The sequence below is a fragment of the Typopeltis vanoorti genome, chromosome 9 (assembly GCF_054136105.1).
Source record: "Typopeltis vanoorti isolate ZY-2024b chromosome 9, IOZ_Tvanoo_1.0, whole genome shotgun sequence".
In the NCBI taxonomy this organism is placed as follows: Eukaryota; Metazoa; Arthropoda; class Arachnida; order Uropygi; family Thelyphonidae; genus Typopeltis; species Typopeltis vanoorti.
The window spans coordinates 49,157,450-49,172,284 of record NC_143557.1 but is presented as its reverse complement, the minus strand read 5'-3'; the positions used below and the strand labels follow the sequence as shown (position 1 = coordinate 49,172,284).

The following is a 14,835-nucleotide window of genomic DNA, read 5'->3' as shown; positions in this document are numbered from 1 at the left end:
TGCATGAGAATTAGTATTTGCCCATCATCAATAGAAAGGATTCTCTCTTCTTACACGGACATGCACTTTCATGGTATATAATATGATTAAGGAAGTGCACTAAGAAATGAAAAATATAATATGTAAAAGTATGTAACAGAAAAATGTTGATTTCATAGCTAAGTGCAGTAAAGATTAGACAGACAAAGAGGCGCTCGAGATCTTAGTCATAAAACTTTGGATCAACTATTTTGCCCAATTGGTAGTAGTTGATATTCATCAACTACTACCAATTGGGCAAAATTCAGATGTTTACATATCTGTATGTAAACATCTGAATCTAGATTTCTATAGTTTTTGGGTATTTCACCTTATTTCTAGTCTTCTCTGCTGTTCTTAGAAACGGGCTTCATCTATTGACGTGTTCCAAAAATTAGGTTTTAATACCCATTGGCTAGTATAGTAAAAATGCTAGCGTTTTGTTTGTCGGATTTGTTAAAAAAAGTAATAAGGAACGCAACCTCACTGTATAAGCTACCTCTACTCAGGAGACAAGTGGTGAAATTTAAAGCTTGAAACGCTTTTCAAAATACTAATTAACATTTCTTAATATCTCTAAAATAATTTAAAATCTAATTATATGATAATAATAATAATACGTTCCATCCAGATAATGTCTTTATTATTAAGTGTAAATAGATAAGGATTTTGTAATTTCACTTGCTTTTTATTCCTTTAATTTTCAAGTAGTGCATTGGCATTCACGTATTAAGTTTATCACGCAAGAAGCTACGCAATTTTTAATGCAAATGATACCGCAGCGCTTCATAAAAAGATAATTTTTTTTGAGAATTAACACAACTAAAAGACACGAAGTATTACATCACGGAAAAACACTACTTATTGCACCTTACGAGATTACAGAAAACAGGGGAAAGAAAGGGGGAGAAGACACACGAATGATATATTGTATATTATAAATAACTTTAAAAGAAAACAGCGCCACCATACAGGAATAGCCGCGAGCATTTCTTCAGATGTTTCACCAGCGCCATTTGCTGCACGCGACAATAAAAAGCTTTTCACCGAACGTTTTAGTGCTATTTCGGTTGATGGTTTAATATTGCACGAAGGAAAAGAAATTACGCAGAAGTCGGTTTTTTAAAAGTAAAAATTTGCCATTATTTCCGGTTTTCTTGTTATTTTGTTCTTCAAGTGCATCAAAATAAATTATAGTAAAAAGCATTAATGATATCATCCTCCCCCCAGAAGAGCCATTAATTTCGACATCGTAAATGGCAAAAGAACACAGGAGGAAAGTAGCTAATGGACGAGTTGTCATTAGAAAAAGGAACAAAAATGGGGGATAGTTAATGATGCGATATATTTTGTACGAACAAAATTATTATTCCCAAGTAACCTCGAAAGTGGAAATCTTAAAAAAAAATATATTTAAAATTCCTCCATTTTTACCTTTTGAATAAAAAAAAAAAAAAGTAATTGTAAGGTTTGGTTTCTTAAATTAATATATACTTTAGCTAGATAATTGGTTTGCTCTTGCTTTCCTTAATTATTTGCTTCTACAATATGTATGATTAAATACGATATTAAACAAAACAGTGCAGGAAGTATGGAAGTAAAAATAAACCAGTTTCCGAGATACAGTAATTTATTACTTATTGCAAAAAGAAATGTTCCAATATTACTACTGGTTATCAGTACGTACAAATACATATAAATGAATTGTTGAATAGTTCCCTAACATAATTATTGGTTATCTACAAGCCAGTGTACGCGCATGACAACCGTCGCCATCTGATTAGAAAATCAAAGATGGCAATGGTTCAAAAATAAGTCGAGTGTGTATTTTATGGTACTAATGGCATAATTCTCGAAGGTGGCATAATTGTTTTTGCCTTAGGACTATTTTTGTGCATCGTTTTTGTCCCCCCCCCTCTCATTTATACTGTTTAATATGGTGAAAATAGATATTTGGTAAAGAAACAAAACTGTCTTTATGAATTAGGCTATTCTCTATCTGCATTCCTTCGTAAGACTAAGAGAGTAAACAAGTCCACTGTGTCAAGGTTTGTGATAAGATGGAGGGGGGGGGGGTGAACTGACACATTTAGCCTAAGAGAACGAGATCTGAAACTAAGCCATATTGTAGTGTTATGCAAACTGAGAACAGGCTCGTGTTATCGGTGCATTTGCCGCTTCATCAGCAAATCGCTTCTGAATTGTTAATGAATATAAATAAAGCATGCAGACTTGTTAAGAAACCTCTGGCGATTCAGATTCAATGCCAAATTACGTTAGCAGGGGTTAGCGAACATTAGATAGTCACTGGAAGATCAAGTAATTTTTAGCATTGATTCCAAGATTACCATGGGTTTACGAGGTGAAATTTCAAAATCTAGTGGAAGACATAAAACTGCAGTTATTTTACTGAATGCTTGCTTTTAGGGAGAAATAATGCAAGCTAAACATTTCTATTGAAGGTGCTTTGTTGTCCAGGATGATTCCCTGCTTATGGGCTGCCTAAAGTGATATGGAAAAGTACCATGATCGTTCTCCAAAACAGGTTCCAGATTATGTAGTTCTGCACAGTAAATATTAAATCAGAGTGTGTATAATTTTAAAAATATCGTATTTATACATTAATTTTAAGTCTTGCTTGTTTGAGCTTAATTTGCATTTAAGGTTCTACTATTATTCATTGCGGATATACGCATTCTGAATTCTCAAAACGCATGATTGTGTCGATAGTCAAGCATACGCACTAAATCTTTTGAGTAGATGAACATTGGGTTTGAAAAATATTTGTACTTAAATGTTAGCATTCTTTCGTGGAAATCCTATATTTAAATGCCGAAGTGCTGTTATCACTTCATGCCATTTTCCACATATTTATAGTTTTGATATAAATAATAAATATTTCATTTCAGTTAAATTTACTCAAATGATGTAACTACTAAAAATAATTGCCATTTTATGGTAATTAATACATGGATATATATATATATATATATATATATATATATATATAATTGGTAATAATAGAAAAAATTGTTAGCCCACGTACAGTATAAAGTGTGTAGGTTTGCAAATAATCTTTCATGGGGAGCAATATTATATATGAAAGAAGTTATTATCCCTCTTTATAAGGCTTGGATATCTGGATTATTGTACATAGATCTGCTCGCCTGGATTCCAGCATGAGGAAGTATTCAAGATAGTGTCTATTCTATGGAGCGTTCTTTATGAGGATAGGTTGCAAGTCATCAGATTAACTTATATGTGTCTATCATATCCCCTCATTTAATCTGCAGATTTGCAACCTACGCTCATAAAGAACGCTTCATAGAATAGACACTATCAGTTAAATTAGAGAAGAATTTTTTCAGCACACGACAGGAAGGGAAAGAATACGGAATCACCGTGGAAATTGTGTTCGTGTGGTTACAGGCAGGGGCTACATTTTTTGCTTGGAGAGTGGTGAATGGCTTTGTGAATTGATTTTGTGAGTTGTTTGTAAGTACTTTGTTAGTGAACGATTTCAAGGAGAAGTAAGATAGGTATTGTGTGAATATTGGCAAGTGTGGGTCTCCAACAGTGAGTTTGTGAATAAGAAAATAACTATAACGTATATGTAATCATGCAATATGGCATTCAATAATTTGCGTTGGTTTTCTGAAAATTCGTAAATTATTCAGGAGTTATAAACAGACTGGCAGCATGTATATATCTCCTGAATAACGACATTTAATTTATGACATCCTAATTTGATAAAGCTCATTTTCTTGAAAGTACTTTAGTCTAAGTTTCCTTTCTTTGTGCCAAAGGATTTCAGAATTTGTGATCATTACTTCTCATTGTTCGAATATATGAATCAAATATCTGCTTTGTGTGTGTGTCAAGATGAATGTTATTAGAATTACTGTCATGGCGCTTAAGACCTGAAGTGAATATGTATGTTCATCGGCTAGTTTGCCTGTTTTGTGAGTATAGAGAAACCGGAATACCCTAGAGGAAAAACTCAGTTATAAAACCTAAATTATCTTTGTCCTTGAAATACGGACTCAGTCTTTCTCACACGTCTTAAAGAGGTGCGGGAATGACTGAGTTAAATCAGGCATTCAATTTCTTTTCAGTATTACGTACAGGTGTATACATTGATGGTAACTGGAAACAGAAATATTTTAGACGGAGTTGTTTCACCTTATTTACGTTATCGCATCTTAGTGTGGCAAAAATGATAAAGCACAGCCAACTTTCATTTGAAATAGGGAGAGATTGATAAACAAAAAACGCACAGAGTCAAAGTCACGAATAATCGAAATTGACTTAGTCCATTTGTTGCATTCTCATGAAAAATTGCCAAATTTCTCATTCGACACAATCACTGAAAATGCAACTTTTCTCCATTTGTTAAGTTTCAGTTACAGTTGGTTGTATTTAAATAAAACTTGAGATAGTAGGCTAATTGGAAAGGTCATAATTTCCAAAGATTTGGAAGTTTGCTGTATTTAATTTGGAAACCACCAACCATAAGGAATCTATCAAATAACCGAATTTTGTGAATTGATGAATTGAATTACTCTTATAACGCATTAAATGATTGAAGTTGTTGGTAATATGTTAGTATGGTGCAGTCTTAAATACGTCATATATTAGTTTCTTATAGGTTAACACAAAGCTTACTACGTTTCATCCCAGAACCACATTTTTATTAGTTAGTTTTCTGTATTGCTCCACGTTTATTTAGTTAATAATTTGCTGAGCCTCTGTATCTCGGTTGGTTTAGACCGAGTCCTTTGGTTGGAGAGGCCCGGGTTCAAATCTCGTCTACGACGTGAGGAACCTTTATCAGGTGTTTTCAATCAAATGGTGAAGTATCCGGTCTCATACAGAGGTGGGAGGGGATTTTTCTCCCGGAAACTTGGGTCTTTCGTCTCTCAAAAGAAGGAAAACAGCCAGAAAGCACACGGTGCAGACATAGCCACTGCTGGAATAAGGATTAACCACTTTATTCCGTCGGATTTGGTCTGAACGTTAAAATGTAGATATACGCATAAGCGTAAATCAGGAAGAAAGGAAGATAATTTGCTATAGTAAAGTAACTAGCACACTCACGGAAGTGATTGCTGAAAATCGTAAGATTAGAAAATGCTTTATTGAGGATATATTTTAATTTCATATCTACCTGTGTTATAGTTGTTTTAGTAACACAAATGTTACTCTTAGCACAGATAATGGCACATCGGATATTAAAAGTTGCTAATACGACAAAATTTGAGCAGAAGAAAAAAGAATCTGAGAGTAGTCAATGAAAACTAGACATAGAACAGGAGCATTAACGAGTTCATGAGTAGCTGATGTAAAAGTTATCAGAGTTGGGTTATTTTTAATTGCGGCCGAAGAAGCCAAGGCTTTGAGGCAAGTATATTATATCTCTTAATTCGCTTTTCTTCTTTTGACAACTTTTTTGTGGGATAAACCTTATGAGACAGGCTTACTGACTTTCCGGTGAAAATACTCTCATCCTAGAGGAGATTCGAACCCTGTTCAAAGCAAAGTTTTTCGTCGATACCAACTGAGCTAGAAAAGCTCTCTGAGTCATTTTTAATAACGCTTCTGATAAATGCGTTATCAGACAGTTATTATTGTTATGTAACAGTTATTATAAGTTTCGGTTTATGTTGATCCTGAAATCATTTGAGATGAATTATAATTTTTTTTAAACGAAAGACCTGTATTATGTCTTTTAAATATGTGACATTAACATTGCTGGCAGGCATACATATGACATCGAAGATGCATGGCCTACTATCAAATTTTATATTGTGGTGTCACTTGCAGAGTGATGTCATTCACTTGCATACTCAGCGTCTTAAAGGTTTGATTTAACCGGCATCATAGCGTTCGATATCGTGTGCATAATTTAGGTAAAAGAAATTCCCTGATTTTATTGAAACTGAAAGGGCTCCACACAGTTTAGAAAACATCCGAAACATTAAATTTCATCAAAATCTCTGTAGAGAGAGAGAGAGCGCAACTCTATTATGGCAGATAGATGGACAAAACTAAATATTAGCAATTTATCCTTCCACATCTTTGTGATACGCTCTTAAAATCTGGAAAACAGAAGTTGGTTTTCCAGTGTTGTCTCTTATTGGCTGAATGTTTTTTGTGATTAATATTCAAGTAAAAGCCAGCTCTGACTATCCTTTATTCAGAATTTAATTTTCTTTAATGTAAATTAATTGGCCATGATTGCTAAGAGGCATCTGCATGTTTTACATCTGATTTTTGTACTGTTGATACATCTTAAGTCATATTTTGGAAAATTCTGTTGTAATTTTAGTTGGGATATCGTTCACAATATTGAGAAACAAATACTTGAAAATCCTTGAGCATACTGAATTTAATTATATTTTATTAACTTGAAAATATATAATTAAGAATTAGGCTTCAAATGCAAAGAACTCTACACATGTGAAACAATCATATATGACTTTCATACTCCTTAGGCTTAATTCGCTCATTCGCTTAATTCTGGTTATATGATCACTGCAATTAGTATTGCAATGATCATATAACCAGAATTAAGAGACAAACTGTCTCGCTGGGAGATTATTTAAAGACCTTTCGATCACAATGCAGCACCAGGCCAGCTTGTGAAGTGCATCTAGGCAACATGAGAACAATATAGTATATCTCTTTCCAAATGTAACTTCTGTTGTTGAAATATGGATTTTCTTTACGCCTTTAAAGATATTTGACGTAGACAAATTCCCCGCTACTAACAATTGTTGTTATAGACTTACGGCCGAAGCAACTGAAACTATGAGGATCATATACTTTGTGTCTTTTAACTGCGTTCTGGTTAGCTTATAGTTAGGTGGAATGGAAAACCCTATTTTCCGTGGTAATTGTGAAGTACTTGATCTTTTATCTAAATCTTAGATATTACTCGACTATTGTACTACTCAAGCTCGTTATAAAGATTTTTTTTTTTTTTTGCAAATAAATATCCGAAGAATTTGTGTAAATTGCATATTGATTTCACCCGAGAAATTTTTATCAGTCTTACCCTAAAACTTCTAGTTAAAATAGATTTTGTAAACTTACAATCAAACGTACTGTTTGCAGCCAAGTATTTTCGACTTCACTCGAAAAATAACAGCTGTACTATGCTACTAATATACACAATCCATGCATTCGCGCTTGTATTCATTTCAGGAAAGAGCAAAAATATTCCCCAGGTTTGAGCTCTCAACAATGGAAGAAGAAATCTCCAGACCTCAGTCAACTAATAACAAATTACCTCTCGACCAATTCTTAAGTCTTAATGATGAAGCTATTTATTTAAGCGCAGTATGTGTTGCAAAGAAATCTTGGATGTAAAGAAGGAAAACTTGAAGCCGTAATTGTAGGAGAAAACATAACAAAGACTTGGTGCGCGCTTTCTTTTACAATGGTGAACCTAACGCACTCTCCCTTCTGCGAGAAAATGGAATAGTCTGTTCACACAAGCCCAAACACTGAAGACTCCCGCTAGGAATGAGATAACAGTAAAGAAGAAGGTTGATGACCGAATTATCAAGAACGCTGCAAAATAATGCATCAGATGAAAAGTCAGAGTAACGTGCACGTGCAGGCTACAGTGAGTGTGCTACAATACAGCCATGGAGACCGTTGTCGACAGAAGAGAAATACGAAACTACTAACTTACCTTATTAAAGCCGCCATTGTGAAGAAAGGGACACCCGTATCCTAAAGGTGCATTTAGTCAAACTGCCGTTGTCTCGTTACTTGACCGCAGAACGGCGACGGCAGGGGCTAAAACGCCGCGCCTGCGGTCACAACGCTTCTTCGTTCACATCCGGGAGCTTTACCTTGACCTTAGTCGGGGAGCAAGCGGTAAGAGCTGCAGTAGCCTTCGCCAAGGTGTCTTTCATATCGATAATGAGACGCAGTGTTGTCGGGAGGTTCGGATGAGCCAGACAACGGGGGGGGGGTGAGAGGTTTCACTCTCACTGTATACCGATACTAATTACACTGCCTGCAGTTGTAACTCGCGCTATAAATAACCACCTGCAGAACTTGGTTGCGAATAAGTTGGGAACGTGAGGGGGGGGGGGGCTTTAAAACACGTGACCTTTAATTTTAAAATAATTACTGTGAATAGAGGTGAGTGTGTATGTAGATATAAGCTTGTTTATGTATAAAACACCGCATACACACTGCCTATTAGAATAGAATTCAAATAATTGTGTCAGGAAAAACGGGTGAAGTAATCGAATAAATGATGATGTACCGAAAATTGCTTTTCCCTCATAATTTCAGTGTTATGGAAATAACTACTTTCAGTTATGGTTATTTCCATAACTGAAACATATTCTCCCGGGTTGTTTATTGTGTTCCACCGGGAATCATTCAAAGTCATTTTGGGTTCATAAAGTAACATTAAGTTCATGTTGTATGAAGTGTAACACCGTCTGATGGCTTCTTCTTATGATACATTAATCGAAACAAACACCGAATGTTCATCACTCACGCCAGACACGACGCCATTCAAACTGTTTACAAATTCATGCTGTCTTGATTAAAAACATAACTGCTTGAAGCTAATCGCCCCAAATGCTATCTGATTCACTTTAATAAACTATTAATTATGTATGACCTAATCATGACTGGACGGAGCCATTAGTAATACTCTTTCATAGCATTTGCCCAGTGGTCGTTTCCTGGTACGAACAGCACATGCAGGAAATTCATCATGTTGCGACACTAATAGCAAGAGTCTTCTCTTTTTCTTTTCTTCCCCACCCTCATCGTAATATTTCAGGTAATATTTAACTTAAAACAAAAGCTATAAGTTTAATTAGTCGTACAGCCAGATTATAGTCGTTGTTCCAAAGGGTCAATAAATACACCAGCACAGTGCGTCTGTGAGCTGTTTTGGCCTTTTTGTGTACAGTATATTCATTTTCTTTTTTCAAATCGAAGTAGAGTGAACATACGTCAAATCTGTCTTGATTAATCAGTGACCATGGATCCATGAACAAAGCACATAATTTCCAGGGTTTGTCTCGGAGGGAAAATAACAGTTTCTTCAGACGATGAGAAAATCCTAGAACAGAATGTCAAATATCCAAAACCCACTTAAACGAATAACCGAAAAGAGCTATAAATGGGCGTTGATTTTTAGAGACTGTAAATACGAACATCAAAACATTTCAGCTACACACGCACGCGCACATAATGCAATTAGTTGTTAAAAAAAAAACAAAAAAACTCGAACATGTGCACCAAGTGTTGAGTATACATTATCGTGACCGAGTAAGCTAAAAACGATTCATGCACCAAAATATTCTTGCTTTTTTTGTAGTGTCATTTTTGGGTGTCTTTTGCTAAATGCATAAGCACCGGTCCTTGATGAATAGAATTTTATCGAAATTTGGAATGCTAAAAAAATCTGAAGTCATCACTAAATTTTAAGAACATTTAGGATGTGTATATTCAAGGATACATTTTGGCATCATCCTGCTATTCATAATTCTACACTTGCTAGATATCATTTAATGAAATTTGGTATTTAGGATTGCTTTTAAAATTTGCTGAATCGTTTCAGTTTTGACATCAGTGGGGCCGTTTGACATTAAAGGGTATATAAGTTAAAACTGGCCTAATAACTTTTGGAATACTCATCTGATTTTCACAGAAATACTGTCATCACTTAGTAGAGTTAATTAAATAACCTAACTTTAACAAATCTCATGATAGTTCTCGCAAAAATAGCAGAAATATCGATAATTAAAAATTCAGTTCTAAACATGACACACTGCATTGTTTTTTTTTTAAATTAAGAAACTTCTGTCATGATATGCATTTGGTCATGTTGACATGCTCTATTGCAGTAATTTTCGCGATTGAAACAATCTTCAACTAAAGGTTGGTTGATACAAGCGTTTTTCTTTTTCACTATAATTCTGTTTTTATTGGCAAGCGATTTAAAATAGTAATCTACATACTTTTTCTAACTTCTTTTTAATTTATTCGCTATAATTGGGGCGTTTCATAGGTCTGCGCATTTAGCCTAGTGGCCTTGCGCTTCGCAACCATATGCCTGGGGAAGGAGTGTCCTAGGTTCGATTCCCGTCGCCGACGTGAGGAGCTTAAGGATTTTCCTCAGCCATAGCCAAGTTAGCCGGTCTTGGGCGTGGACAGTAGGGTTTTCCCCCCAAGTTTATCTGGGGTTTTTCATCCCGCAAGCAGGCAAAACCGGCCCCGTGAACACACGGATCTACAGCCATAAATACTTACCCCCCCCCATGAGGGGGCTCAACTCGCCCCAATAGGAACGGGGGAGAAAAGGGAGGAAACTCCATGTGAATAAATAAGCAGAACGACTATAAATGATAATTCCTGTCTAGCTCGATGAAATTTGACATTCATCATCGCTTTAAAATTTGTCCATGTATGCTAAGTATAATAATGAATTATTATATAATTCCGTTATGCATATCCCATTCATGAATGATTGTAAACCTGTCGTATGTTTTAGCACCCTCTGAATGGACTGTGTAATCTGGGAAAAATCAAACATGAAACTTTTCTAAGCCACTTCACCTCCGGCAAGTTCTCATACCGAGCAACGAAAATCATCTGACATCTAAACATCCATACGACAGTGGGATTTGAATCTATATCTTGTTGGTCAAGAGGAGACTCGTCTCCTTGGTCACCTATGCTACTACACAAAGTAACAAAAAAACGTAATCAAGTATTCTAAACACAGTAAGAATTTGGTTACGATAACGCACCCATTTAGTATTGTTTGCAATCCTTTTCCTTACTTTTTCTTTAAATGCGTGCAGATCACAGCCAAATGAAAATGGTTTCTTCTTAAATGCAGAAACAAAAGAGATAAATAAGCTTCAGCAACAAAATATATTAAAAATAAAAATAAAAAATCGTTCTTTTAATGCTTTACCATTGGAAACTCTTTTCATACCTCACTATGAACTTTGGCTGTTTCTTGTGATACAAGTGAGATCAAGTAAAATTGGCCTCTAGTTGTCAAAAGTCCTCTCGCTAGGCTACATCTTTCTTTCATGCTTTGTACTCATATCATTCATTCTGGGTTTTTCAATCAGTTAACTCGTGGTTTGTTGGATTTCTTGGAATTGGAATTGTGACCAAAGCTATTAAGGGCTATGAGACCAGTGTATTATGTCTCTTAATTGTGCGTACTGTTCTTCTGGTTTGCGGGAAGAAACTCGAGTTTCCAAAAGTAAATTTGTTTGCACTTCTGTATGAAAACTCCATATAAACATTCCTTGCTTCCTGGATCGGATTTAAACCCGGATTCTTTTAGAAGACAAATGTCGCAATTGCCTCGCGATTGCACTGTGGAGACTTGTAGTTAATTCCGAATTGATTTGTGTGTAGAACAGACAACAGAACTGCTTTCATAGAAAAAGGAGGATGCGGGTAATTTTGATGCAACATTTTTAATTAAATGGAATTTTTAGATTTGAAAAGGTTAGTTAGTAATTACGTTAAATGTTATCTGTTTTTGCAGACAAATCACCGTCATTACTAAAAAGTTTCCTTTTATTTTTAGGATTTTTTCAAATGTGATGTTATGGGTAAGTTCTTGTTTACCTCTTAGTCATTTTCCAAATGTAATAATGCCCTATTTTGTTGATTAAAAAAAGAAAAACTAGTAATACCGTATCTTCTTAGAACGATCGCAGTGTAAATATAACGCATTCTAAATAAGAAAGCTATATTAAATTCTGCCTGAATTTGTTGCTGTTTTGTTTTCGCGAATGCCGCATATTGCATGTAATACATAGTATTGTGTTTGACACGTACTGTATCTGAAACTTTTCGTTGCCGTACTTTTCCAGATGACTGGAACGTCATGATTGCTTCCGTTGAAGGGTTATTGGTTGGATGTATTTCGAAATTAACATATATTATTAAAATTTAGGTTTGGCTCAACTTAAACTAATTTTTGATGTAGTTTCTTTAGAGTTGTCTCTTTATTTAAGATTTGGTTGATTGCTATTGTCATTAGCTTAATTTTAACAAAACGGCTATTTCTGTGAAACGAGTGTTATTTTAGGTTTATGATAATTAAATGGTGTATTCAAATAATTTGATGTTTTCCAAACCAGTCATTAGCCATTTCAATAACTATTTATTTAGTATTATGAACTATGTTTTAATTATAAAAGTGTTATCAGATTTCATGCCACTAGCATTAGATCTACTTTTGCCTTCGTTCTTCTGTTTGTTGGAGAAACTTTGAAAAACCGAAAGTTATGTTCCCAAAGTTTTACAACAATAGCACTTACAGAATACCTGAATATTTCACTGGACTCGTCAGGAAAAGCAAATCATTATTTTCTTCTTAATTATTGTCTTGTAATTTTATCTCCCCTTTCTGATCTTCCAAGTTGCTAGTTAATTTAAAAGCGGAAATTTACACCCGACAGCTAAACAAAAATGCATTTCATGAATGGGGGGGGGGGGGTATTTGTGCTGGTGGAGGTAAGAACAAAAAAACACTGTTAAAAATGAAGTCATAATCGTTTTCATTAATCCTCGATGTCAATTTTGTGTAAAACAAAATTACCCACTGCTGAATAAGACGACTTTAAATATAGAATTATGCTCCTTTTCTGAATTTTGCTGAAGAAGTGACCCGTGCCATGCTAACCTGGTTAACTAAATGGAAAACATTTCTGTTCATGAATTAGTAGACTGTGGATTTGAATTCCCTCACCCCGTGGGTGTGAATATTCGTAAATGTGTTGTTTGGTACATGAATTTTGAGGCTGCGTGAGATCACCATCCTGCCAGTTGGTGACGTGAAAAAGTTCCATATTTGATCTGTAGAACAGTGTTTTCGGATGATCTGACTCATTCTCTACGGTACTAATATAGTATAATAGATTTACAAGTCGTGATTGGAAATTCATATAAGATGATAATCTTGGGAGATATAGTAATTACCTCCCATTCCAAAAATGCAATGTCTTTTGGACAAAGTTGTAAATGGACAATTGCTAGCACTCGGGCGTATTTTCAAAAATAGCACGTATGTTATTTTTCCTGAATATTATTTTCTTTTTTAAATATGTAGATTAAGGCAGGCACATGGTAACGCACGTCATTGAGAGACAAAACTTAAATTTTATACCTCAAAACTTTCTGGATATTTCTGAGGTCCAAGACCACTGTGTCTTCCGAAGGATTTGGGTTGAATGTCTCTAATATGAAGAGATACAGATAGGGAACGTGGAAGAATGAACACGAAGCATTATTAAAGAAATGGTAGCATTCATGGCTCGGCACAGCACATGAGACGTAGTAAATACAGCAGAAGGAAATACAAAGAAAACAACAAAAAAGTTAAACACGTATAGAGAGGACAAAGGAGGAAACTTGGCCAGAAGTGTTTGTTAGATAAATGAGGAGAATGAAAAGTATATTTTTATAAATAACAAAATGCAAGAATAATTCCGAAAAAAGAAATCTCTGATTAAATTGTATTGATTGTTCAAAATGAGAAGAAAATGTCATAATGAATGACGAAGAAATCGCAAGAAAATAGAAGGGATGCTTTGAAGAACTTTTCAGTGGTGGAAATGAAAAGATGAATTTCATGCCTTAAGTGACTTTGGAAAACAGGAACTACAACCCACCAATACAATAAGAAGTAAGAAAACGTAATGAGATATAGAGGCCCATCAGGTGCATTGATTGAAATAAGGAAAGCTTCGTGAGCAGGGTGGTAGAATGATTTGACAAGTTGTTTCACAAAATGAGATGATTGAAGGGCAGGTATCATTTTGGAGTTCAAAAACTACAATTAGACTTAACTGAGTGCTTGTTGAAGAGTTGAAGAATATAGATAAGGCAGAATATGGAATCGCGTTCATATAATTGTAGAAATGATTAAACTTAAGGAATTTTCGGGTTCGAAAGGCGAATCACGACAGAATCTCCTTTGCCATCTGAGAAAAAAAAAGTTTTTTTTTCAGTTAAAGATATTCATAATAGTAGTTCTTATAATGCTGCGGTACCCTTTTCCAATATTCTTGTTAAAGCAATAAAATACTAACTACTCTTGGCTAAATCCCTAACTTATATGATGCTGAACAATCATATCGTAGAGAATTTCATTCATTGATTATTCAGGCCTACATAGTTGATGAATGCTTAGCTATTACTAAATTAGTAATCAGTTATGCGTAGATGCAAACACTGATTACAGCTTTATTTTTTCCTACCATGTACAGACCCTTTGTTGCTCATTCAATAGATGCCCCTTATTAGTATAGCCTGGGCTCTCAGTTGAAGGCATGTCGTATGGTAATGAAATTGTTTCATCCCCAAAAACAAGTAAATCGTCTTGAAGAATATACCCAATTAACAAACAATGCACTGGCCTTAGTTACCGAAGATTCAGGAAATATCGTACACCCAAATAAATTCGTTAAAATCTTATTTTGTTTGTTTATTTATTGTAGTAGCAACGAAGTTTCTGTAATGTTCACGATAGGAACATTCCAGACTTGATGAGCAGTGAAAAGCGATAAGTTCCTTAACTGTATAATCAATTAGATCATCTATAGAACGTCACACTCTTTGAGCATTTTTTTTTTTTTTTATATTGTGCATTCTTTCATTTGAGACTTTGGGATCAAGAGTAAGCTGCGGACATTACCTGAATTTGCATACGACTTGCAACAATTATTTCAAGTCTTGAAACAATTACTTATTCCGATGGTGTGACGTGAACGAAAAAACCTTAGCGAAGATTGCAATTTT

At 34.9% G+C, this 14,835-nt stretch overlaps 1 long non-coding RNA gene across 2 annotated transcripts in view; it reads right to left on the bottom strand.

Annotated features, from left to right (window-relative positions):
• The window catches only part of LOC150103024 (uncharacterized), a 99,890-nt gene that overhangs the window by 60,307 nt on the left and 24,748 nt on the right, over nucleotides 1–14,835 (bottom strand). Inside the window, exon 1 of one of the 2 annotated variants that reach the window (XR_016548803.1) lies at nucleotides 7,718–7,910. The exons of the other annotated variant lie outside the window; for it this stretch is intronic. This is a non-coding gene — a long non-coding RNA (uncharacterized LOC150103024). Of the gene's footprint in view, nucleotides 1–7,717; nucleotides 7,911–14,835 lie in introns of those variants that run through there. 2 annotated transcript variants of the gene reach the window in all.